Raw genomic sequence first — 24005 nt, forward strand, 5'->3', positions numbered from 1 at the left:
CAACAAAGAAGAATTCATTTGTAAACCTGTCTATGTTTTCAAGATATAGACAACTAATTTTGGAAATGGGATCAATTTTCAAAGTCAGGTACTTAGTAAATGTAGACAACGGTATAGAAATCCACCTTAAAAAGATACCATAATTGCTTCCTATAAAATCATTCAAAGGATGGATGAAAAGAGACATACAATTTTCTACAGATGGGGAGAGTCTCAAGCCATACCCATCCGTGATATATACTTCCCAATAAACATAAACAAATCCGTACTTGGGTTAAGCTGGTCTTTCATGGTAGTGAGAAACAGTATATTATAGAAGGTTAGAGCAAAATTAAAGTAAAACAACATTCAATAGCAACAGTGCCATGTTTTGTGTTCATTCAATCAATAAATTCTATTATGAATCCACCATGTTCAAATACTATGCTAGGCACTTATTATTTTTTAAAAAATTTTATTTATTTATTCATGAGAGACACAGAGAGAAAGAGACACAGGCACAGGCAGAGGGAGAAGTAAGCCCCATGTAGGGAGCCCGACGTGGGACTCGATCTCGCGTCTCTAGGATCATGCCCTGAGTGGAAGGCAGTGCTAAACCACTGAGCCACCCCGGCTGCCCTATGCTAGGCACTTATGATGTAAATGTGAACTAAAAAAAAAAATCTCCTGTACCCTAAGAATGTACATTCCACTATGATACTGAGTAAATTACCTAAACATTGAAAGTCAGTCACCTAGTATATAAAATAGAAGTAATAAGAGTACCCCATCTGGTGGTTGAAAATAAAATAGGTTATTCCCTTGCCCAGAGTCAATGATCAATGTTATCTATCTATCATTATTGTTGTTGCTACCGTCATCATCATTGGAATCTAGACAAATAAAATTATTATATTTGTCCCGTATTATCATAAACAACACAAATGCAAATGATTAGATTTGTACAAAATGACTGAAAGGGATTTACATCTTTTTACAAAATGGTTCTAAAGGATAAATATTATTTGTTCTAGCATAGCACACATGATACCATTTCTAAACATGATTTCTGGATCACTAATATAAAAGCTGACTGGTATACATTTATTAATGTTCTTTTGGAGTAGACTATACCAATAAAATTGAGAAGGTAAATATGTAGAGAAATTTTTGAGATCACAACTTTTTAAGTTGGTCAATAATCTGATGTAGTCTGCCTCTTATTTTTCCAAAAGTAATTGTGTACCTTTAGAACTGAAATCTACCCACTGTCCTCCATCCATCCAATTGTATAGTTAAATCTTTCAAAATATTTTCATTTTTATATGTTCTACACTATCTTTGTAGAAGGATACAACGTCATTAAAAGCACAGTTTGTCCTTGAAATTGAAACAGTACAGTTGAGAATACAGGTATGTGCATATATTTATGTTGATTCAATTATAGGACAAAAATTTTTATTTAAAAAGTACCAATTCTTTCACCATATCTCTATCTCCTTTGACATGCCCATGTCATCCACTGCAAGGGCCAGATAAATCACCCAACACAGCTTCCTGAATTTCAAGTTCTAGACTGAGGCTACTTTGCTTTTCCATATCTGCTTTGAGTCTTCTTCCTTAATGGCTTCCTTTACAACTAGTATTATATGGCTTAATATTATAACTCTTTCTCTTTGTTAAGTGTGATTTACTGAGTTTATTGTGGATTCTAAGACCTGGGTCTGGTTTCGTACATGTTTACATAACTGTACGAGAGATCGGCTATTACCACACACTAGGCCTGAGTGTTTGAGCACATGGTGCCATATACTCCAAGTATATGGCAAGGAAATGGAGAGCAAACAAAAATATAAAGGTCTAGGGAATTACAAAGAATAGTTGATTCACATCTTGCATGAAAGTTTTGTTTTTGGACAGCATGTGAAACAAGAGTTGTACTCAATATGACGCCAAAAGGAGACACGCACTACATTAGAATGAGTTAAACACTGCTGATGTTTCCTCCTGCATTGGAACAGATTTAACAGTAGATGAAAGAATTGACTAGTAGCAATATTAATTATAATAAAAAATAATGCCATCAATATCCTTGTGCCACACATTCCCTAAGCATATATTAGTCCACATAATTTTCCAATAATCTTAAGCAATACTTATTCCCCCAATTTTATAAATGAGGCAATTTAGGCAAGAGTGGATATACGGAAGAGAGATAGCATGCATGCAACACATTTTCCAGGTATATGGAGGCTTTAAATAAAAGCAAAAGAATCGCTGCTTATAAAATGTTATCATATTCATCTAAATCTTCCATAACTGGAAGAGAGTTAACTCTCATAACTCTGTTAGTTAAGTGCAAATTCTCTGCAGTAAGCTTTCCTGCATACCAACTTTATGTCTGTCACTTGCTCTGTGGGATCTTAAAAAAGTTACTTGATCTCTCCTGCCTGTTTTTCTCATCTGAAAGCAGTATTGTGAGAAATCAATTCATATAAAGCAGTTAAAACTGTGCTTGGCAGTTAATAAGCATTCAGTAAATGATATCTGCTTTTGTGAGTTAATATTTATTATTACGTATTGTTAATTTTTCCCTTTCCTATCTTCAAACGGTATGTTATTCTTTCTATGTCTTAACTGAATATATTTCCACTTACTCCCTACTCGAAAGAAAGAAGATTCATTTCTGTTACAGTGCATATCTCTTGCCTGCCTCTGTCCTCCTAATTTATTTAATATTTAGATAGTATCAGTTACCTTTAAATTAGGAGTCAAAAACTCAGTTGTATCTATGAAACAGGCAATTAATTAGCCCTCTTGGCCTTTCTTTGAGCTCCTGTTTTCTCTCACACCTTCCAGCCCTGAACTTGAAAGTATGTGGATTTATGCTTGTCAGACTGGCTCTCATTTTTAATTGGACAATCTGGTGTTTCCTCCCAAAGAAGCATCCATTAAACAGATGGCCACAGCCTTTCTATCTTCTAGGAAATTGTTGAATCCTCTCATTTGCTATGTTCCTCCTCCTGTATCTTTGCTTATATACCTACACACTTAGAGTTACATTTTGGTTTTAATTTTTAATTGTTTTACTATAATTTCAATTGATTCTGGAGAGGATATAGAGAAATGTGTGTGTTCACTTCTTATTCTTACAGTTCATCTTTGTCTTTCTATAATTGTTAGTGATGCAGTAAAATGACCTATTAATTAGGGCAACATCAAAGAAGTATTCAGAAGTGAATTATGGGTTTTAAACTTTTTAAACTATATTTCAAGGATTTTTTCCATATTTTCTATTTTACATAAAAAATGTGAATGGAAAATGTATAGGATCCTATCTGAGGGAAGTCTTATTGGTTGTCAGGGATATTAAAAATGTATTATGTAAGCAATGGATAATATTACCATAGAGATGTACTTTATTTTTTTACTCACTTAAGAATGGCTTATACTCTCTTCTAAATGTGTGTAGATATGCATGCATATTTATGAACATGTATGAATGTATATATATGTATGTTTTTTGTTTTGTTTTTTGTATTTTATAGAAAGCACCTTTATCTCTAATGTTTTGGACTATAAATGTCAGCTTATAATAAATATACAAACTCTTATATTTAGAAGAGAAGTCTATTCCTGTTTATACCCACACATAGGTGATTTCAAACAGAAAATATATGCCAGTAGGAGATATAGCTGGAAATATATCAAGTGGAAGAGAAGCAGATTAAGTCAATATGGTCTTATTCTATTGATATATTACAATTAGAATTACTAATGATTTATAACATTAAAATTGCAGGACCCACTAATAATATAGTAATTTTAACATAATATCCCCTTAAAAATACTACGACATTCCTAAAGTGAATGCATGGGGGAAAAAATCAGATAGGGTACCTTTCTGTGAAAAGTATGTTTTTGTTACTTCTATTGTAGGAAATGGAGAAGTGTTTCAATTCAGCCGACTTCTGAAAGGTGAGACCGAGGTCATCAGTCAAAATAAAACAGCCGTGTCTCTAAAAGCAAATATATCCCTTAATAAACTACTTCCCAAAATGAACATGGCTTATTTAATGCTAGAGAATAGAAGTATTAAACACAAACGCTCCCATCTGTGTCATCTGTGTATGTTTCCAAGTATATCACAAAATAGATGTTTTTTTTGTGTCTCTTCTTCAGTTTCCATTCTTCTGAGCAGTTTGCCTCATGTTCTTAAGCAGCCCAGAGTTAGTTGTTAAATTCTAGAGAGCAGGCTGTGTTTGAAGGATCTTAGAATTCTGAACTTCACTCTTGCTATGTCTGAAAATGTTCCCTGACTGATCTCTCTCTTACATATCTCATTATGTTCCCATGCTCATTTGGGATTGGATATAAAGAACTGTAAAAGAGATGAGTAGTTACTAAATTAGTAGTCATTTGCTGCAATGCAGGGTACTTGTTTTAACCATCATCTTTCTTGTCTTCACACAGCAACACATTTCTAAATTTTTAAAACTCAAATAGTTCTTATTTATCCTCGATAAATAGTAAATAATTGAGTTGTTATTAGCTTTTATTTCCTTTTAAAAATATTTATGTATTTATTTATTTATTTATTTATTTATTTATTTATTTATTTGAGAGAGAGAGTGTGTGTGTGTGCAGGGGTTGGGGTGGAGGGGCAGAGGGGCAGGGGGCAGAGGCAGAGAATCTTCAAGCAGAATCCTCGCTGAGCGAGGAGCCTGGGTGGGAGGCTTGATTCCAAGACCCATGAGATCATGACTTGAGTCAAACCAAGAGTTGGCGGCTTAACTGACTGAGCCACCCAAGTGTCCCAGCTTCTATTTCCTTTTAAGACAGATTTGTGGAGTTTAAGGGAACAACATCTCAAATGTGTACTTATATCCAAACAGTAGTTGAAAAGAAAGCTGAGTACTATTTCTTTACAATGTCTTTGTACTAGATCCATAATCATAACTTACATGCTATTGGCATTTTGTAAAAATTCATAAGTTTCTAGAACAAAATATAGACCAAAGCAAACCCTTACATAAAGATCCTTTACCATTTCATCACTGTTTCCCTCATTTGTGATTCACAATATATATGATTTATTTTTCATTTATTTATTTAAAAATATTTTATTTATTTATTCATGAAAGACACAGAGAGAGGAAGAGGTAGAAACATAGGCAGAGGGAGCCCGATGCGGAACTTGATCCCAGGACTCTGCCCTGAGCTGAAAGCAGACGCTCAACCACTGAGCCACCTAGGTGTCCCCACAATATATATTATTTAAAGTGGAGTTGTTCAAGTGTATAACTCAAAGGATAAGCCACCTAAATCAAACCAGGCTTTTAGGTATCCTGCTGACCATGAATCCTATATTTCAGCAGCCCAGAAGTTCCATGGGTCTATGTGGTGAACAGAATAATGCTGAAAAGAAAAGAGCTCCAATGTATACCAAAATCATCACAGGGGTTAATTTCCATTTCAAGTATTAACAATAATTTTTATTCATACGACCCAACTGCTAACAAATTTTAGGCAATGTTCCAAGCTTAGAGACTCAGATTTATAAAAGACATAGGCCCTGTCCCCACTATATGGAATACATTGTGTGGATTTTGAATTTCTAGTCCTCTTAGAAGGATATTCTCCAAGTGTTTCATTTGGCCAAGTCCTCTAAGAAAAGTGGAGCAAGTCTTTACAGGATCTCCCTGAATCACTAGAGCCACTCTAGAGCTGACTTTACTTTTTAGAATGGATGATAAGGTTATTTTCTTTCCTTTTTTTTAAGGTTATTTTTCTTTAAAATAGGCAATTGAAATTTCTTTTGAGAAAGAATTTTTTTAGTTAAAAAGGTTCACAGTATAGAATTTAAACTCTCATCAGATTATGACAGATATTTTTCAGATCTATTCATTATTACAACATGATCCATGAAAATAAACCAAAGATATATTAAGACAATCTGTAAACATATCTAATTATTAACTATATGTATATTTGAGATTGTCTATTTTCTGATCTATGATGTATAACACTTCAATTAATGCTTGTAGGATAGAGGATTTTGTCAGATGTGTTTCAAATTCTATTTCTGTTATGCAATAAGGACCCTGAAATTCTAATTCATTTGATCTAAAATAAATTCTATTCTCTGTTATCTGTTAACAAATGACCATCAGTAAACATTTGGCAAATGTTATTTAAAACTATACACTATTCTATCTACAAAATAATCCATGCAAAATACTTAATAGCTTTTATTTGTAGGTATTTGTTGCATGTGTGTAGGTAAAAGATATTCACATACATACTTACTTTTTTGTTACAAGAGTTTGAAGCAATTTGAAACAAATAATAGGGGAGTTTGGGTAAGTCGCTTGTTAGGCATCTGTCTTCAGCTTAGGTCATGATCCTACAGTCCTGGGAACGAGCCCCACACTGGATTCTGTGTTCAGGGGGAGTCTATTTCTCCCTCTGCCCCTCACCCTGCTTGTGCTCGCCCATTCTCTCTCTCGCTCTCTCTCTCAAAGAAATAAATAAAATCTTTTAAAAAAGGAAACAAATAATGAACAAAGATTAAACATTACTAGATGGAGGATTCATGTCTACATATGGTAGGAAAGCTTTTATATTACTAACTCTCCAACAGATTAAAATCTGGAAACATATTTTCTAAAAATGTATTTGCAGCAATTGAAGAATGAATAAATGCAGGGGAAAATAGTAAAACAAAATCTTAAAAAGGGGAATTGCAATGAGTGATAATTTGTGTTCATGAGCATTCATTTTCCTCCTGAAGGCAACTTCCCACATGAGGTTGGTAAAACATAAAAGTTTCAATTTCACCAACTCTAGGAGTCAGAGGATAGAGTAGAGGAGCACCAGAATGGTTGGAAAATGAGGTGAAGTCTTTTAAAGCAGGGAGCTATGCAGTGGGGAAACTCCCAAATCTGAAACTCCATCCCAAAGCTTGGCTGGTTTTTGAACTTTATGTATGTGGGGAAGACTTCAACAAGTCCAGTGGAAAGTGAGTGGGAAAGTTGGAAACACTGTGGATGGGAGATTTCATCTGCTGCCTATTACAGAGGAAAGAGTTTGGAATTTGAGACCAGTCAAGGAGTCTACTTGTTAAAACAAAAATCAATATCCTTTGATGTGTTTATTGAGAGGATCCTGTGATTTTTTTACACTTTATTCTATTATTATGCAAATATTGATTTGCATGTATTCAATAATCTTTGCATCCCAGGGGTAACTTAGTTGATCATGATATATGATCCTTTTAATGCGCTGTTGAAAAGTAGGTTTACTAATATTTTGTTGAGAATTTTAGCACATATATTCACCAGGGATATTGGTGCATAGTTTTCTGTTCTTTTAGCTGGATAGATAGATAGATAGATAGATAGATAGATAGATAGATGATAGATAGATAGATAGAATCTTTATCTGGGAGTGACAGCGACGCAAGACGGCAGCCACCACGGGCTCGGCCTCGTCCCCTACCTGGCCCCAGTGCCTCGGCTCTGTTCTGGAAAACACCCAGAAATGGCTCAAGCCTCAATCTGAACTCAGGAGTAAAAGTCCCTCGCAATTTTCGACTGTTAGAAGAACTGGAAGAAGGCCATAAAGGAGTAGGAGATGGCACAGTTAGCTGGGGTCTAGAAGATGATGAAGACATGCCACTTACAAGATGGACAGGGATGATAATTGGGCCTCCAAGAACAATTTATGAAAACTGAATATACAGCCTTAAAATAGAATGTGGACCTAAATACCCAGAAGCACCCCCCCTTTGTAAGATTTGTAACAAAATTTAATATGAATGGAGTTAATAGTTCTAATGGAGTGGTGGACCCAAGAACCGTATCCATGCTAGCAAAATGGCAGAATTCATATAGCATCAAAGTTGTCCTGCAAGAGCTCGGCGCCTAATGATGTCTAAAGAAAACATGAAACTCCCTCAGCCCCCCCGAAGGATAGTGTTACAGCAATTAATCAAAAAGAGAAACCACCCTCCCCTCCCCGCCCCATTCGATTTAAGCAGTCATTTTCCACAGTAGTACATTTTCTAGATACGTCTTGTAGACCTCAAAAGTACTGGAAAGGAAGCTCCCATTCAAAGGCAATTTATCTTAAGATACTGTAAATGATACTAATTTTTTGTCCATTTGAAATATATAAGTTGTGCTATAACAAATCATCCTGTCAAGTGTAACCACTGTCCACATAGTTGAACTTCTGGGATCAAGAAAGTATATTTAAATTGATTCCCATCATAACCAGTGGGGCACATCTAACTCAACTGTGAAAAGGCACATCACACAATCACCTTGCTGCTGATTACATGGCCTTCGGTCTCTGCCTTCTCCCCTTCGCCTCCTGCTGGCTCCCTTCCTCCCTCCCTCCCTCCCTCCCTCCCTCCCTCCCTCCCTCCTTCCCTCCCTCCCTCCATCCGTCCCCCCACCCACCCCTCCGTCCCTGCAACAGCCCTCCAGCTTGGGGTGGCTTGCTAGAATAGGCATGAAGGTTTCAGGTCGCAGCCTGTGGGAATACTGCTGGGTGTGCAGGGGTGCTCCAGCTGCACCCCTGGTTTCTTTTTTTTTTAAGTCTTAAATGATGCCCTCCCCCCTCCAAGCCATCATCCTTTCTCCACTTCCCATGACCACCCTTGGCCAAAAAATAGATTGTAACCCCCTCTGCTCCCCTCTGAAATTGGCCTTTGGTGAGGGATTCAGGGCTTTCCCCATATCTTCTCCCCTACCTTAATTGAGGGGTACTACTTTTTCCTTCCTCCTCAAGTCCCTTTTTGCACCATCACCACCCAATACTTCCTTGCTTTGGCCAGAAGCCATCAGGTAAGGTTGGAAAGAGTCTCTGACTTACCTCGTTTAGTTTGGAACAACATTTACTCACTCTCCACCAGCCTGGGAATGAATATTGGGTCCTCAGCCCTACCACCCTCTGCTGTCATCATCAGCTGATGCTGTTTTTTCAGCTCAGGTTTTGATAAAATGAAAAGAACCGTCACCAGGGGTACTCAGACCTGCCAGCTCTCAAAGTGCTTGGTGGTAAAATTTGGAGAAAGGCTACAGAAGACACTTGTAAGCACACACGATCCCTCTGAATGAATTGTTTTCTTTTCCTGTAATTGCTTTTACTTTTAACAATTGAAGAAGTTTTAAACAGGGTTCTCATGTGGTCATCTTATAATCCATTTGGGTCTAGTTTGGAATCTGACAACTGGAATGAAAAGAACCTTGGATTCGGTGCATACTTTGGTTTTGGTGCTGCTGTGTCTCATGTTCCTCAGCAGGGATCTAGAAAGAACTCAGTGTGCACAGCAGATCCCCAAAATTGGCGGGCTTGACTTCCTGGCAAATGCTGCATCTTTCCACTTTTCTGTTCAGGACCACTAAATGCTGAGATGTGGATGCATACGGAAATAAAAGTGATTCATTGTGTTCCACAAACAAACAAACAAAAAAAGAATCTTTATCTGGCTTTGGAATCAAGCTAATGTTAATCCTGTAAAATAGGTTTGAAGTGTTCCCTTCTTTTCATATTTCGGAAGAATTTGAGATGGATTGGCATTAATTTAAATTTTTCCTTAAATGTATTGTAGAAATCATCAGTGAAACCATCTGGTCCTGGGCTTTTTGTTGTTATTGGGAGGTTTTTGGTTACTGTTTCAGTCTCCTTTCTCATTAATGATCTGTTCAGATTTCCTATTTCTTAGATTTTTGTTTGGTGGATTATACATTTCTAGTATTTATTCATTTCTTCTATGTTAACTGATTTGTTCATGCTCCTACTAGTGTCTCTCATGTTCCTTTGCGTCTGTGATGTGAATTGTAATGTTTCCTCTTTCATTTCTAATTTTCCTTATTTGAATCTTCCTTTTTCCTTGTTTAATGGAGCTAAAGTTTTATCTAATATGTTTGTCTTTCAAAAACCAAATCTTAGTTTCAATGATTTTTCTTCTGTTTCTGGTCTATTTTATTTCTGCTCTACTCTTTATTATATTTTTCCTATTGTTAACTTTGGACTTAGATAGTTCCTAATTTTCTAATTTCTTTATATATAAACTTAAGTTGTTTATCTGATATCTTCTTTTTATTAGTGTATGCATAAATTTTGCTATAAATTTTCCTCTTAGAATTGCTTTTACTGCATCCCATAATTTTTGAAATGTTCTTTTTATTTTCAATAGTCTCAAGATTCTGATTTTCCCTTTACCTTCTCTTTGACCCATTATTTGTTGAGGAATGTGTTAATTTCATTGTTATATCTGAATACTTCCATTTTCCTCCTGTCATTGATTTCTAGTTTCATACCATTTTATTTATATTATTTCAATCTTTTCATATTTGTTAAGGCTTGTTTTGTGGTTCAACATTTGATCTCTCCTGGAGAGCATTCTGTGTGTGCTTGAGAAAAGTGAGTTTTTTGCTGGTATTGGATCAAATGCTTTGTACATGTCTGTTAGGTCCATTTGGTCCATAGTGTTATTCAAGTCTGCTGTTTCCTTATTAACTTTATGTCTAGGTATTATATTCTGTGTTGAGATTGGGATATTGAAGTCCTCTACTATTAGTATATTGTTGTCTATTTCTCCCATCATTTCTGTTAATACTAAGGTGCTCTAATGTTAACTACATATGTTCTTATAATTTTATATCCTCTTTTTGAACTGACTCCTTTGTTACTATATAGTGACTTTCTTTGTCTCTTGTCACCAATTTTGACTAAAAGTCTATTTTATGATAGAGATAAAGTCATAACTAAAATAATTATGGACTTTTTATGACTCTCATGTTTTCTTATTATTACTAGTGTCCTTTCATTTCAATTTCAAGAACTGCATTTAGCATTTCTTATAAGGCAAGTCTAATGGTGATGTCTTCTCTTAGATTTGTTTACCTGAATATCTCTTTCCTTTATTTCTGAAGGACAGTTTTGATGGGTATAGTAATCCAAGGTGGTATTTTTTTTTTAAGATTTATTTATTTATTTGACAGAGAGAGAGAGAATAAGCAGGAGGGGCAGAGGGAGAGGGAGAGAGAATCTTAAGCGGACTGTACCGAGTGCAGAGCCTGATGCAGGGCTCTATCTCACAACCTTAAGATCATGACCAGAGCTGAAACTAAGATTTGGATACTTAGCCAACTGTCAACCAGTTGTCCCTAGGGTGGAATTTTTTTAAGTACTTTTAATACATTATTCATTCCCTCTATGCCTGCAAGGTTTTTGGAGAAAAATAGCCTAATAGAAGTTCCCTTAAATATGATAAGTATTTTTTCTTTTGCTGTTTTCAAAGTTAATTCTTCGTTTTTGATATTTGTTTTGATATTGCTCAGGATCCTTTTAGTTTCCTGTATTGGAATGTGGTTGTCTCTCTCAAGATTTAAAAGTGCTCAGCTATTATTAACTTAAATATGCTTTCAGCCCTTTTTGCTCTTTCTTCTCCATCTGGAATTTTTAGGATATGATATTTGCTTGACGTTGTCCCATAATCATTTAGCCTTTTTTTTTTCTTTTTCATTCTATTTTTCTCCAGAATCATAGTCATGCTGAGTTTGAGCCAGTTTTGAGGCTTCCCTGGGTCTGCAGTGGGGTCTACAACTGGTATACTTGTAACTAGAGGCTTGAGGAGGTATGGATTCTCTCTGGTCTCTGGGTGGATGGAAATGTTTCCAGGACCTTGTTCAATAGGATGGCGATGAGACAGAGATCTATTTAGGGTCTGCATTTGGGTCCTCAACCAACAGGCTTATTGCCAAGTGTGCAGATGTGGTTTCTGCCAAATCCGTGGGAAAGCTTCTTCCTGGTCACTTTATGAGCTCCCAGGTAGACAGGACTTGCCCCATACTGTGGCTGAGAGGGACCCGAAACCACGACTTAGTGCTATTTCAGGTTCCACTGCCAATATTGAGGTCTGCAGACCTGGTTCAAAGGTATAAATGGCCAAGTCTCCTACTAGTTCTCTTAGTGGACTAGACTCCTTAAAACTGCTTAGGGGGGGATCCCTGGGTGGCGCAGCGGTTTGGCGCCTGCCTTTGGCCCAGGGCGCGATCCTGGAGACCCGGGATCAAGTCCCACGTCGGGCTCCCGGTGCATGGAGCCTGCTTCTCCCTCTGCCTGTGTCTCTGCCTCTCTCTCTCTCTCTATGACTATCATAAATAAATAATAATAAAAAAAAAACTGCTTAGGGGGACTGGAGCCAAGTATAAGACCATTTTTCGGATCTCCTGGTATGTAGATGTGAGCATTTCTTGTGGGGTCTCTGTGAGAGCAAGACTGCTTGAGGACTATGGTTGGTAGGAGCCGACACTGATTATAGGGCTATTTCAGGATCTTTGGAGGTAAAGACAAAAGTGTTTCTTGCTAAGTTCTTTGGCTACTACCAGTACTTCTATGGGCTGTGTCTGGGAATGGCTGAAGTGGGTTAAAGGGTCTAAGGGATCTCTGGAGACACATGAGAGTATCTTCCACTGGAATTTTCAAACCTCAGGACTCCTGACAGATAGTGGCCATAAGGGGGCTAAAACAAAGTATAGTCATTTTTAGGATCTCCAGAGATATAAATGGAAGTGTTTCCTTTTAGGTCTCTGTGCAAGCAGGATTACTTGCAGACTATGGCTGGGATGGGCCGGGGTTCAGTTACAGGGTCCTTTCAGGATTTATAGTTTGATTGAGCTTGTTGGGCTTATCTCCAGGGGTTCCTGAAACACGGTAGAGAGTCTTGGACTGCTCCAGGGTTTCACTTTCCTACATGTGTCCCAAAGTTCCCTAAAAGACACTTTTATTTGTGGATAGATGCAAGTTGTTGTTGAGAAGGGATATGAGAGGGGGATGAATTATTCAGCCAACATGCTGATGCCACTCAAGAGATTCACTTTAGATTTAAGACATATATAGGGTAAAAGTGAAGGCAGGACTGACTTTATGTTGGGGGAGGAGAGATATTCCATTCAAATGGTAAATAGTAACCAAAAAAAGAACGGAGTGGCTATACTTATTTCAGATAAAATAGACTTTAAGTCAACAACTGTCACAAGAGACAAGAAGGTCATTATATAATGAAAAAAGATTCAATTCAGCAGGAAGATATAACAGTTATAAATATATATGAGCTTAGCATCAAAACACCTAAATATATAAAAAAACATTGGCAGATCTGAAGGGAGAAATAGACAGCACTACAATAATAGCAGGAGACTTCAATACTCTGCTCTGTATAATGGATAAATCATCCAGATAGAAAATCACTATGGGAACAGCAGTTGTGAATAACACTACAACAAATGGACCTAACCTATATATACAGAACATTCTATATAATAGCAATAGAATATTTGTTGTTTTCAAGTGCACAAAAAATAGTCTCCAGGATAAGCCACATGTGGGGTTGCAAAACAAGCCTTAACAAAATTAACAAGATTGAAATCATTCCAAGTATCTTTTCCAACATGGAAACTGAACAACATACTCTTAAACAACTATTGGGTCAGAGAAGAAACCAAGTTGGAAATCAGAAAATAATTGGGGACAAATGAAAATGAAAACACACACTAAAATGTATAGAATGTGACAAAAGCAGTACAAGAAGGAAGAAATTTAAAAGCTGGTGAAATAATAAATGTCTTTTTGGAAAAAAAAATACATAAACTTTAGCTAGGCTAAGAAAAAAGAGAGAGAAAACTCAAATAAAATCAGAAATGAAGAAGACATTACAACTGATCTACAGAAATAAAAAGAATATGAAGGATCCTTACGAATAAATATACACCAACAATTTGGACAACTTAGAACTAGCTAAATTCCTAGAAACATACAACCTACCAATTCAGAATCAAAAAGAAGTTAAAAGCCTAAAAGAGCAATAACAAATAAGGAGACTGAATCAGTAATCAAAAAACTCCCAACGAAGAAAAGCCCAAGACAACATGGCTTCATGGTTAAATTCTACTGACAGAAGAATTAATACAAATTCTTAAACTGTTCCAAGAAATATAAGAAAAGGGAATACTTCCAAATTCACCTTTGAGGTCAGTATCACCCTAATATCAAGGCCAAACAAAGTGACCACAACAAAAGAATACATACTACAGGCTGATCTCTGTGATGAACATAGATACAAAAATTCTCAACAAAATACTAGCAAACGTAATTCAAAATGGCATTAAAATAATCATATACTATGACTAAGTAAGTTTATCTCTAGGTGCAAAGGTGGCTTAATATGCACAAATCAATCAATGTGATACACTATATTAACAGAATGAAAGATAAAAATCATATAGTTATCTCAATAAATACAGAAACTTTTTGTCAAAATTCCATTTACTCTTTCATGATAGAAATATTCAATAAATTAGTTATTTTCAGAACTTATCTCATGTAATAAAGTAAAAAATCCACAGCTAATATCACACTCAATGGTAAAAACTTAAAATTTTCCTCTAAGATCCAGAACAAGACAGGATGCCCACTCTTGCCTGTCCTATTCATACAGTACAAGAAGTCTCAGCCAAATTAAGAAAAAAAAATTTTTTAAATATTAAAGGCATTGAAATAAAAAAGGTAAAACTATTATCTTTTGGCAGATGATATGATCTGATACATATATGAAAATACTAAAGAATACACACATACACACACACACACACTTAATTTGTGAATTCAGTGATGCTGCAAGATCTAGGATTAGCAAAAAAATCAGTTACATTTCTATACTCTAACCTACTCTACTCATGAAGAAATAAGAAGGGAAAAAAATCCATTCACAAGAGCATCAAAAAGACTAAGACACTTAGGAATTAATTTAACCAAAGAGGTGAAATCCTGTACATTGAAAAATATGCACACTTAACAAAGATTTTTAGAAAGACAGAAATAAGTGGGAAATATATCCTGTGTTCATAGACTGGAAGAATTAATATTGTTAAATGTCCATACTCCCCAAAACAATATATAAATATAAGCAATATATAGATTCAATACAATCTCTATCAAAATTCCATCAGTAATTTTACAGAAATAGAAAAAAATAATTCTAAAATTCTTTTGGTACCACAAAACAAACAAAAATCTGACTAGCAAAAGCAATTTTTAGCAAGAACAAACCTGGGGCTATCACACTCTCTGACTTCAAAACATTCTTCAAAGATACAGTAATCAAAAAAGCATGATACTGGGGTAAAATCAGATATATAGATCAATGGAACAGAATAGAGAGGTCATAAATAACTCACACATTGGTCAAGTGATTTTCAACAAGGGTGCCAAAATTACACAATGGGGAAAAGATAGTTTCTTGAATAAATGGTGCTGGGGAAATATTTACATGCAAAAGAATGAAATTGGACACTTATTTCACAACATACACAAGAATCAATATGGATCAAAGACTTAAATGTGAAATCTGAAACAATAAAATTTTAGAAGAAAACATCTTCTAGATATTGGTCTGGGCAATGATTTCTTGGATATGATGCCAATAGTGTAGTTTAGAGAAGCAAAACTAGAACTGAAAAGCTTTTACATGGCAAAAGAATAATCAACATAGTAAAAAAGCAACCTATGTCATAGAAGAAAATATTTGCAGACCATAAATCTGATTTGGGTTAATATCCAATCTCCAATTTCTGGAGATCTGCTATAAAACATAAGACCTGTAATACTGTATTGCATACTTAATAATACTATAATACTAAGGTAATACAATAATAATTCTGTATTGCATACTTGAAAATTTGCTAAGAAGGTAGATCTTACATTAAGTGGCCTCAGCACAATGAAAACAAAACAAAACAATATGAAAAATAAAAACAACAGGGTAGGATAAAACTTAGAGATAATGAATAAATTTATGGCACTGATTGCAGTGCTGATTTCATGCTGTATACTTATATCCAAATATATCAAGTTGTATACATAAATACCTAGAGTTTTTGTTATGTCAATCATATCTCAATAAAAAGATTAAAAAACATTTTCCTTATCAAACATACTGTCTAAAAATTATAAGTAATCCACAGACCAGGATAAAATATTTTGGAAAAATACATGTATTATACTATATATGAAAACTAACATGTATCTAGAATATATATTTTAAATTTCTACAACTCAATGGTAAAAATATTCAAATGGCCAAAATATTTGTATTGATTTCCATGTGGAAGATATGCAAAAATTCCGCAACACAAAAGTCCTCACTCATAGAGATTCTTCACTGTCCACACAAAGCCTAGCACTAGAATGAACATCACAACTGTATTTTTATAAGAGCCTCAAACTGGAATCAACCAAAAGCAACCAACAGAATATTTGGTAGAGCAATCTTAGTATATCCATACTCAGCAATACAATGAACTAATCTACCAATAAATGTAACAACCTGGATAAATCTCTAGGTAAAAAAAAAAAAAATCAGACACAAAAGAGTACCTGTGTTATGTTTCTATTAATATATAAATATCTGAAACATAACTAAGCTTGGTTAAAAAAAAATAGCAGTTCCCTTTATATGGAAACTGACCAGGAAAACTTATAAACATTCTCATACCTTAAAAGGGACGTGGGTTACATGCCTACATGCATTTGTGAAAATTCACTGGGTGTAAGATTAATACTTTTTCATTGCTCTTGGTGCAAAAGTTATCTAACAAAGATTTGAAAACAAATATTGAACATTAGCTCATGGATTCATTTTACCCATTTCTAGGGTTAAATATAAATGCCTATTCTGAAACTACCTTCTGTGTAACCTGGTCTTGAGCAATGAGTAAATTTATTGAGAACAGAGAACTCCAGGTTACTTGCTGTCAGGGAAGGAAGTTTTGACTATGCAATGGGGAAATCTAGAATGCATTCTGTGCTGTTGGATTGGATATGGAAGCGTCAGTAAAAAGTTGTGTGTGTGTCAGGGGGAAAGACAGAGAGAGATGGGGGAGGAGGAGTCAGAGAGAGAGAGATAGAGACATCTCAGTTTTGTCTTTTAAGAGAGACGAAAAATAATGTCACATGAGTAACAATGAGTAAACCTGGTTTTCAGATTTCAGTGTCTAAAAATCAACCTTTATGGAAAGAATCTGGGGTCCTTGGAAGAAATACTGATTTCAAGGCTGAGTCAGAAAATGTAGAAAATGAGCCTAAAATATTGTGTTCCAGAAAGCAAGACAGTTCTCAAAGTATGATGGTAACATGGCAATAGAATACAGGTGCTAGTTTAAAGTGTCTCCCAGTTGCCAATTTTGGGAGAATTTGAGCATCAAAATAATGATAATTTGTGGATTATCACTGAATTAAGTAAGAACATGTAAGGTCACTTACATAAATAAAGAAAGAAATACATAGTAGAGAAAAAAAAAAGAATATTCTTTCTTATAGTAAAACCCTAAATAATAAACATAGGGGGTCTGAAGGAGTTATAAAAACTTCAATGGATGCTGTGAAGTTACAGTGAGAAACAAGGTATTGAAGGTTCTCAAAATTCCTTCCTCCTAAATATTTATTAACTAAAGGGATAAAAGCAACCATATAGGCAAAAACCCTGATGGGCACAATCTTAAATATTAAAACACAGCACTGCAGTAAACTATTACTGTATGCTTCTTGATATGATGCACTGAGAGGCACACATCACTTTTGTGATATTCCTAATAAAAATGTGTATTACTTGATTTTATCAAGATGAACCTTAAATTGAGAGACATCATACAAAATAGCTGTCCTATACTGCAAAAAACTCACAAAACAAAGCTAAAAAAACTGTTCCATATTAATGCAAACCAAATGATTGAATATATACAGAGTGATCTTCAACTTTTTTTTTATTAGAGTGTAGTTGACACACAATGTTACATTAATTACAGGTGTACAACATAGTGATTTGGCAAGTTTAAACATTATGCTATGTTCACCAGAAGTGTCACTACCATCCATCACCTCACGTTCCTATTTCAATATCAATGACTGTATTTTTTATGCTGTGCCATATTAAAAGTTATCTTGAATTTAATCCATGGCTGGAGGGAAAAAGTTACTATAAAGGCCACTATTGGGACATATGATGGCATTTGAATGTGGAATACTAAATAATAGAAATTATAAGAGTAATTAAATAATAGTATTGTTTCAATACAGTTTTCTGATTTTGATAACTGCTCAGTATGTAAGAAAATGCTCTTGTTCCTAAGTAAGAGACACTGAGTATTTAGGGTTAAAGAGCATACTTATTATCTTTACATGACTCTTAAATGATTTATTTAGAATATGTGCATATATGTAAATATCTATGGACAGATAAACCAATACAACAAAAAGGAGAAAATATAAATAATAGATGAAGCTGGTTCAAGAGTATATGAGAATTTCCTGTGAGCCTCGGTGAAATATTCTGCAAGTTGAAATTAGATCAAATTAAAAATATAAGTAAAGGGCAGCCCGGGGGGCTCAGCGGTTTAGCGAAGCCTGCAGCCCAGGGTGTGATACTGGAGACCTGGGATCGAGTCCCATGTCGGGTTCCCTGCATGGAGCCTGCTTCTCCCTCTGCCTGTGTCTCTGCCTCTCTCTCTCTCTCTGAATAAATAAAATCTTTAAATATATATATATAAGTAAAGAACTGTTAAAGACAAAGTTTACAAAAGAGGCAAGATGATGAGATGAAACACACAAGCAGCTTCAAAGTGATGGAGAGATCTAGTTCTCAGATGTTGTGGTGGTTCACAGGCGTTCATTTTACTGCATCCCACGCCTTTCATATGTGTATTCATATTATACAATAAAAAATTGGGTATGAAAAAAAATTTAGATGAAACTGCTACATCTGTAATTTGAAGCTTCATTTTAATGACTCATTTACCACAGTAAAGAGCCACTCTATTACCACAGTAGCAGAAGATAAACATAGAGACAAAATGAATAATTAATTTCAAGTTACAGATTATAGAGAAGAGTGACACTTCTGCCCAGATGCAGCTATATTCTAAGGCCTAAAAAAATCACTTCCCAACAGCACAGTTAGGAGGTTTCTAGCTTGGGACACCCCCTTAGTCTCTTGACATCGTTTTACATATTCAAATCTGTAATATTGTTTTATTAACTTACATTTTGTTTCCAGTGCCTCAGTTTTGTTTTTAATCAATAAGAGTCATTTGTATTTGATTTTACATTCATAGTTCATTACCATTCTGCTTCATTGAACAGCTCATAATAGTAGTGAAAAAAAGAGACATTCACTCTAACTTGCCTAAATAAACTGATAAAGATCCATGAAGTTGCTGGCAACTTTATATTACTGAAAATACTAGAGCTATGGCAAGTCGTTATGAACTGGAAACAAACCTAGAATTAATCTACTAATATCAAGATTTGGGGATCCCTGGGTGGCGCAGTGGTTTGGCGCTTGCCTTTGGCCCAGGGCGCGATCCTGGAGACTCGGGATCGAATCCCACGTCAGGCTCCCGGTGCATGGAGCCTGCTTCTCCCTCTGCCTGTGTCTCTGCCTCTCTCTCTCTATGTGACTATCATAAATAAATAAAAATTAAAAAAAAAAAAAAAGATTTGAAACATGATTTTTGAAATTTTGTGGGGAGCTATTTTGGACATTTGCTCTATTGAGGGGAAAGGTTTTCAGCAGTGACTGCCTGATAAAATGTCCTGGGTGTAGGTGCCTGCCTAATACTTTTTCATAAGAAGTATTCCAAAGTTTGGGATGTACAGTAGGCTTTTCATCAGAATCTTGACTTTATTGATTGATATAATCAAACCAAAATAAGTCATTTTTCTTCCTTGCTGAAGTTGTCAGCATTTGAATATAAGAAATATAATAGATATATTGATGGTTGGATACTCTTCTAATAAGAATATCTAAATTGTGGTAAAAATTATCTTAGAACTAATTTGATTTTAGTGAAGGTTAAAATAAATTTTTCTGAAGATGCTTAACTCTTTTTAAATTGAGAGCTTTCCGGGATCCCTGGGTGGCGCAGCGGTTTGGCGCCTGCCTTTGGCCCAGGGCGCGATCCTGGAGACCCGGGATCGAATCCCACGTCGGGCTCCCGGTGCATGGAGCCTGCTTCTCCCTCTGCCTGTGTCTCTGCCTCTCTCTCTCTCTCTGTGACTATCATAAATAAAAATAGAAAAAAAAAAATTAAAAAAAAAAAAAAGTTATAAATTGAGAGCTTTCTCTGAGAGTAGTGCTGAAGAAGAAAGACCTACGTTCTGTATATTGATATACAAAGCAGTTGAAAGCAGTTTTTTTTTTTTTTTCCCATTCTGAATCCTATCATAATCAGGTTATTCTAGTTGAATTAGCATAGCTCGGGATCCCTGGGTGGCGCAGCGGTTTGGCGCCTGCCTTTGGCCCAGGGCGCGATCCTGGAGACCCGGGATCGAATCCCACGTCGGGCTCCCGGTGCATGGAGCCTGCTTCTCCCTCTGCCTGTGTCTCTGCCTCTCTCTCTCTCTCTGTGACTATCATAAATAAAAATAGAAAAAAAAAAATTAAAAAAAAAAAAAAAGTTATAAATTGAGAGCTTTCTCTGAGAGTAGTGCTGAAGAAGAAAGACCTACGTTCTGTATATTGATATACAAAGCAGTTGAAAGCAGTTTTTTTTTTTTTTTCCCATTCTGAATCCTATCATAATCAGGTTATTCTAGTTGAATTAGCATAGCTCGGGATCCCTGGGTGGCGCAGCGGTTTGGCGCCTGCCTTTGGCCCAGGGCGCGATCCTGGAGACCCGGGATCGAATCCCACGTCGGGCTCCCGGTGCATGGAGCCTGCTTCTCCCTCTGCCTGTGTCTCTGCCTCTCTCTCTATCTCTGTGTGACTATCATAAATAAATAAAAAATTAAAAAAAAAAAAGAATTAGCATAGCTCTTTATTTGGGGCCCTATATAACTAAAAAGCAAGTTGGAAACTTTACTGCCAGTAAGTGACCTAATGAACATTAAGCAAAATAATGTAACTATATAAAAGTAAAAAATATGTTGAAAGTTTATTTCAAATGTCCCATTAAATATTTCAACGTTAAAAATGTGAGCAATTAACTTAAATAGCATTTTCAGATGATCATTGCAAAGTATCTTGTTCAGCTGCACTAAGATTGCAACTGCCCAAGAGATATATGTACTTAGTAATTATCCATGGGACAAGTCCTCACTGCTTTCCTCCTGCCCTCCTTTTCTGCTACTCTCCCTCCCTCCATCCATCTCCTCCTTTTTCCTTTGTATATGCATATGATGCCCAATATGTACGTGGAATTTGTGCACTCGCTTTAATTATATGAATGAATAAAGAAAACATCTTATTTAAATGAGGACATGAAGTTTAGGGAGAAAAATGCACTTCAAAAATGATCAAAACCTTATTTTCAATTGACTCTGCAATTGTTTTTAGGCCGTTATTCTTAGAATAAAATCACCTTTATTTTATTTTGCACAAAATTTTATCTCCAGAAAAGGACATGTTATCCTTTCCATTGTATTAGCATAAAAAATAGAAAATAAATAGTATTTGGATAAATAAATTATATTTACATAAATATGTTACCAAAATATACAATAATATTTGATTATATGGGAAATGTTTACCGTTATTGGTAACTGCAAAATAAAGAAAAATACCGGCCGCCCAGATATATGCGAGTGCACGTGTGTGTGTTCAACCAACCTTCTCCACTGGTATGTTAAATACATTAAATTCTTAACATAATATAGTACATAGTAGGGATTTTAAATTTATAGGATAAATTCCAATAGCACAAGTTTCCATCAATGTGAGTGGCAAATAGTCTAGCGTTTGCATAGTAGCCTCATTATGTCTGTAGGAATGCCTGAAAAGTCAGGGAAAGATTCTCAGATGTTCACTTATTATCAGAACTGCTTTTACGTGGTGTAGAATTTCCATGTTCATTACTCTTAATGGCCTTCTCTGTTGATGCTGGTCCTGATGCATAATGGGTTGTCATCATTGCAGGCACGTCCTACCTTTTTATAACTGTACCCATTACCATGACCTGTGGTCACTGCCAGTGCCATTATCATTTACCTCTAAATACCTGAAAAGTTAACTGCTCTTCTTTCTCTTGATGTATTATTTCCCAGACAGGTTCCCAATTATTATCCCCTAGTACAAAACACATTTTTCCCCCAAGACACTGCTTTCCAAATCATGGATTATCAGACATTAATGTGTGGAATAAATTTTGTGGGTCATCATTAGAAAATTTTAATTGAAATAAAAGGGTATGAAATTGAAAATAATATAATGCATCAGAGCAGACAAGAGTGAGATTATTTTGTGTAGTTTTTGCATGTTAAAATGTTTTTTTCTTCCAAAGAGAAAAATCAAAACATGGAATAATCGTAATATTAGTAATAATAACAGTTCATGGTTATAGACCATTTTATATTTATGTGTTTATGTAGTCATGACAAACCGATGTGTTAGGACTTTATTAAGGCCATTTTGCCCTTTGAAGAAACAGAAATTAAGACATTTTAAATAATTTGCCCCAGGACACAATTGTAGTTGGTGACAGAGGTGAGACTCAAATCTGTCCCAGACCAATGTTCCTGGGCTCCATCAGCAGCCTCATTTCCACCAAATTCTATGTGACAGTAAAGAATTTTGACAGAGAACCAGTGTGCCCTAAGTACCTGGAAGACTGTTCTTCTCACTTTCCTCAAGTCGGCCTAAGTGAGTCCCATTTCTGATCAACACAAGTTCTAATGAATAACATGGATAATGAGTTGGATTGTAACATGTTAGCAATGTCTCTAAATTATGGAATTTTCTTTTTCTTTTACGTTTTTCATAATTTTTAATTTTCCTAAAGTTAATATTTGTGAACTAAAACATAAATGAAAGAATCACAATGCTCAGAGGTGTGTGGTTGTTTTACATGTCAGAATATGACCACCACAAAGGGAACTGATATTTAGTATAGCAAGGGAAAACTGAAACCTGCAGAGTGGCAATCATTTTGCTTGGCAAGATCCCTTCCAGCCATGCTAGACTAGTTTCCATCACATTATGAAAAAAAAGTACTTCCTTGAACTAGTGCTGTATAAATTTCAGATCTAGACAGATCCTGTAATGATGCTGATTGACATCAGAGTATCAGATAGCTTTGTCACTTCAAGTCATCGTCAAGTCAGAAACAGCCTACAACTAGAATGACTGTGCTAAGTGACAAATGACAAAACCTCCTCCTTAGGTTGTGACATGGAAAATATGTAGTTAATAATTTGAGAAACTGTCAGGTACTGCTTTAAATGCAGAAGAGTTTTTGCTTAACTTACTACTCTAAATGGTCAATAGACAGGTTTGTTATTGTTGTTCAAGACCAAATCATTATTTTAAATAATTAAAAACATCTACAAAAATAGTTGAATAATGTTTGCAATAAACTTATTACTAAAATGTCTAAAACATTCCAAGCATAAATAACAGGGAAAACAAAAAAAAGAAACACCAGTATGGTAAGAATAACCAATAAAAGTAGAAAAATATCAGATATCAGTGATTGTACCAAGAAGAAAATGGAATAAAGTACTGAGGAGGGACAGTAAAAAAGCTCCTACTTTAACTCCTGCTTATTCATTCACTATTTCCTATTTTATCTAAATGTGTGTTAACTGCCACTACTTCTATATGCCCTTAATTCTTTATCATACTTTAAAATATAGATGTATGGATACTTCTGCTATTAATAAAAATACCATATATCTATCTAGTTCTTATCAGACACTGCTAAAGCCACTTGACAAGTATTAGTATTTTTCTACTTAATAATAGTCCTGAGACTATTTTTCTGAAGTTCGGGGTCAATGTGTGTGTGTGTGTGCCAGCATGTGTGTATGTTATAAATGTATATTATATTCAAAGCCAAAAATACCCTTCTACGATCAATAACCAAGATATAGAAACAACCTTTATCTGTCAACATAGAAATGGATAAAGAAAATGTGACATATATATATAATCTTGATACATATCAAGATTGTTTTAAGGCTGA

At 35.3% G+C, this 24005-nt stretch overlaps 1 pseudogene; it reads left to right on the plus strand.

Annotated features, from left to right (window-relative positions):
• The first annotated feature begins 5336 nt into the window (after positions 1–5336).
• LOC121476914 lies at positions 5337–7971 on the plus strand (annotated as a pseudogene).
• The last annotated feature ends 16034 nt before the right edge of the window (positions 7972–24005 follow it).

Source organism: Vulpes lagopus, chromosome 16 (genome assembly GCF_018345385.1).
Source record: "Vulpes lagopus strain Blue_001 chromosome 16, ASM1834538v1, whole genome shotgun sequence".
Taxonomy (NCBI): Eukaryota; Metazoa; Chordata; class Mammalia; order Carnivora; family Canidae; genus Vulpes; species Vulpes lagopus.